The sequence below is a fragment of the Lipotes vexillifer genome, unplaced genomic scaffold, assembly GCF_000442215.2.
Source record: "Lipotes vexillifer unplaced genomic scaffold, Lipotes_vexillifer_v1.1 scaffold518, whole genome shotgun sequence".
NCBI classification, from domain to species: domain Eukaryota; kingdom Metazoa; phylum Chordata; class Mammalia; order Artiodactyla; family Lipotidae; genus Lipotes; species Lipotes vexillifer.
Window position 1 is genome coordinate 2891516 of NW_006780945.1, and position 4598 is coordinate 2896113.

A 4598-nucleotide genomic window follows, 5' to 3' on the forward strand; every position below is an offset into this window, starting at 1 on the left:
GGCCTGCCTACCGCCAAAAAAAAAAAAAAAAAAGTGAAAATTCTTCTTAGTTTCCTGGGCCACACAAAAACAATCCTAGGTGCTGATTCCTGGTCTAGTCCATACTTACTGGAAATTCACAGGGCTGTGGTGTGACCCCAGACGAGGTAGTCGAGGGTGCTGTAGTGGGAATGGCATCCCCCCCAAAATTCACGTCCACCTGGAATTGCAGAATATGACCTTATTTGGAAGTAAGGTCTTTGCAGGTGTAATTAGTTAAGTTGAGAGGCGGTCATACCAGATTAGAGTGAGCTGTAAATCCAATGATTGGTGTCTTTATAAGGAGAGGAAAGGACACAGGAGACACACAGAAGGCCACGTGAAGACGGAGGCAGAGATTGGAGGCATGCAGCCACAAGCCAAGGATGCCAAGTATTGTCAGAGTCTCCAGAAACGGGAAAAGGCAAGGAAGGATTCTTTCCTACAGCCTTTCAGAGGGAGAGTGGCCTTGCTGACACCTGGATTTTGGACTTCTAGCCTCCAGGACTGTTAGAGAATTAAACCACCCAATTTACAGTCAGTTGTTATGGCAGCCCTAGGGAACCGATGTGCAACATTTATCTCTGGGAGTTTCGGTTCAGTGGGCTCACAGAGGCTGGCAGGGGTCCAGGACCAGGCACCTCCCAGACCTCGGGCCTCGTTCCCACTCCTCCCCCAGCAGTTTTAGATTTCTGTAGAAAAGCGCCAGCCAGCCCTGAATTACATTGGCAATTATGGGAAGCTTGTTTCCCTGTTTCTCCCCAACCTCCTCCCCTTCTCAAATTGTTTCCACCTCTAAGAGCCAAACAACAGTCGTTCCCTGAGGTCAGGGAAACCCTCACCGGCCACCAACCTGCAAAATATTAATCACAGATGCTGGTGACCGGAACTCTGGGGGCCTCTCTCCCTTCTGTGGCTGTCACCGGGTAAGCACAGGGGGTCGGGAGAGCAGCGGGGGGCAGGGGGCTCGTACGTGTGTGGGGGCAGGACCCACCTGTCTTCTCGACCTGACATGGTGTCTGGTCGGTGGAGAGACTGGGTAGGCTTCTATCCTGGTACCTGGGACCACACACCCTCTCAAGGCAAAGATCCACATTCCCCAACTTCTACTAGGACCTGACCACAGAGCAACCCTGGAGGACCCCCAAATGCAATCAAGGACACACGTAAATAAGAATGAGAGCTCGCACTTAGCCAGACACTTTCCTAACTGTTTTGCATCAATGAACTCATTCAGTCTTACAGAGGCAGGCATGGAAACACAGAGAGGCCCAAGTAACCTCCCCCAGGTCACAGGGCCAGTGTCTTCAGTGACATCCCCAACGCCCGGGGACTGTCCGAGCTCAAACACTGTGTGTCCCAGCTTGAAGGGAGCTCGGCGCTCCTCAGGGTAAAGGGGCCTACCCACACCCTGTGGGAGACCCCAGCTGGAGCCCCGTCCCTGACTCCTGGTCCTGGCCTGCTTCTGTTCCACTGTCTCTTCTGGGGATAAAGTCATTGCTCAAGTTCAAGGCTCTTGGGATGACATTGAAATCTGAGCGGCAACCTTGGCATTGTTTACTTTAGTGGCATGTGTTGTAAAGGGACTTGGCCAATAACAAGGAAGATCCAGGAAGGTTCTAGAAGATGTGGATGGCTGGGCACGGCGGGAAGGCAGGGAGACCTCCTCAGAAGGAGCCCCCATGTCATTTCTTGGAAGGAGACCCGTGCAGCGGCGGGCAGGCAGAGGCGGTGGGCTGCTGGGGCCCCGCGAGGGTGGCCGTGACCACGTCTGTTCGCATCACCCTGTCCTCTGTAATCAGCCAGCTGCCTGTGCTTGTCTGGCCTCGTCCTCCTGCCTGGACCAGTCCTGCAGACACGGGGGCCGTGAATCAGAGGCCGGCTCCTTTCTGTTGCCCTTGGGATGGGGGTGGAGTTGCTCCAGTCACGACACCAGGATTTCACCCCAGGGGGAGTTCTGCTCCCAGGAAGGTGCCTCTGCCTGGCCTGGACCTGGGGGCACACACAGACCCCCCCCGCCCCGGGGAGTGGGCAGCAAGGACATACAGGAGAGAGGCAGGCGGAGTGGGAGGGAAATAACAGCCACGCACAGTGATTAGATGTCAACTGACACTGGGCCTCGGAAGAGGGATGCTCAGGAAGTGGATCAGCTACGGAACCTGACAGCCTCCTACAAGGGGCAGCTCTCACTGCTGCCAGGAGGAATGAGAGCCCCGTGTTGTCAGGTTCTTATTCTTCGTGAACCAGAAATCCACATTTAGGGACTTCCCTGGCGGTCCAGTGGTTAAAGACTCCGCACTTCCACTGCAGGGGGTACGGGTTCGATCCCTGGTCGGGGAACTGAGATCCCGCAAGCCATGTGGCATGGCAGACCCCCCCCCCCAAAATCCACATTTTATGTGACTCCCCCTTATGCTTAGATATTAGCAGCTAAAATATATATATACTTTTTTTTTTCTTTAAGCATTGTCGTGGCCGACTGTATCTTCCAAAAATGATTATAACAGTATCTCCCATCTCATGTGCTCTTCTTATAATGTATCTTGGACACTCCTCCATGGAAAGGTAGAGTCCATGTTGCCTCCCTTGCCTCTGGTGGGAGGGGCTTGTGACTACAGCAGAAGTGATGCTATGTGACTTTCAAGGCTAGATCACATTACAGGTTGAATCGTTCCTCCCCGCCACCCTCCCCCCACCCACCTACAAAAGAAGTCGAAGTCCTAACTCTCAACACCTGTGAACGTGACCTTATTTGAAAATGGGGTCTTTACAGATAATCGAGTTAAGGTGAGGTCATTAGGGTGGGCTCTAATCAAATGTGATTGGTGTCCTTATAAGAGGGGGGAATTTGGACACAGACAAACACGCACAGAGGGAAGAAAATGTGAAGACACAAGTAGAATGCCACGTGAAGGCGAGTTTAGAGAGATGCGGCTACAATCCGAGGACCGCCTGAGGCTACCAGAAGCTAGGGGAGAGCATGGAAACTATTCTCCCTAGAAACCTCAGAAGGAACCAACCCTGCTGACACTTTGATTTGGGGTTCTGGCCTCCAGAAGCGGGGGGCAGTAAATTCCTGTTGTTCCAGCCTCCCCAGTTTGTGGTACTTTGTTACGGCAGCCCTAGGAAACTAATATAGTCATAAATGGTCATATAGAGTTTTCACCTGGTTCTCTTGAGATACTTGAGCTTGGTACTCAGCTGCCATCTTGTGAGGAAGCCCAAACCATCCCGTGTGCAGAGGGTACACTTAAGTGTCCCAACTGACAGCCCAGCTGGGATCCCAGATGACAGCCAGCATTAACCACCAGACATGTGAGTGAAGATGATCCAGATGATTGCAGCCCCCAGCCCTTGAGTCACCACCAGTCTTCACGTCTTCCCAGCTGAAACCCCTTACTTCATGGAGCAAAAGCAAGCCATTCTTTCTGTGCTCTCTCCAAATTCCTGAGACCCGTGGAATCCAGAAGCATAATAAAATGGTTGTGTGGGGAAGAGTTTTGCAGTAAAAGTGACTGGAATGATTGCTTGTGCCAAAGAGAATGTACCTTCAGGCTGCGTGCCACCCACAAGCCAGCAGTTTGCCTTCGGATAAGACCAGCAAGGCTGCCTGTGGACTCTGCAAGTCTAAAAAGGTGCCCCACCTGGAGCCATGCTTTTTCCACCCCTCTGGCGAAGGGGGAGACAATGGTGAAATGAAAAGAGGGGAAGGAGGGAGGAGGAGATGAGATGGGGTGCTAGGACTGGATCATCCAGGTGGGGATGGTGTGTGGACACAAGAGGTCATCCTCAACTAGCAAAGATCCCATTTTAAGAGCCCAAGTGCCAAGAGATGCTCTTTGCCAGGAAATGTAGATAAGGGAGCTCTGTAAAGAACCTGTACCCCACTGGTGTAGGATCTCCTGGGGGCTTTTTTGGAGCACAAATGAGCTAATACATGCAAAACTCTTAAAAGAGTGCCCGGTATCTTACGGAAACTACGTACTGAGGGCTTTACTATTGCTAGGATTAGCGTTGGGGTTTTCAGACAGTGCCGTGAAGCTTCAGGGTCTCCCAGAAATGCCCCAAGAACTGCATTAAAAGGTAAAGCAGGTGGGTTTCTGGGACCCTTGCTCCACTTCAAACACAACAGAACCACCTGATCTGTTTTATATAATATCTTGTACAGTTTCCTTTAGAGGGTGGAGGGAAGGACTCCCCTGCTTACAAAAATAAAATGCCTGAAAAACCAGCCACTTAGTAGAATAAGAACTGCCCCGGGCTTAGAAGAGCTCACGTCTTGTCCTAGGTTCTGCTAGTAGCTGGCTGTGTGACCTTGGACAAGTCAATTCACCTCTCTGGATTTTATATTCTGTTATATAAAGCGAGTGGCCTAGGTGATTGCTAGCATTAGCCCAAATATCTGCTCCAAAAAAAGGGAAAAACATTCTCTTCTGCAAATTTCCATGTAATTAATTTCTTATAGATTCCATTTCAAGACCGATAAGCCTTCTCACCCCAGGTCTCTCTCCCAGTAAACTTCAGGTGGCCTTTATATATATATATATATGTATATATATATGTATATATATACGTATATA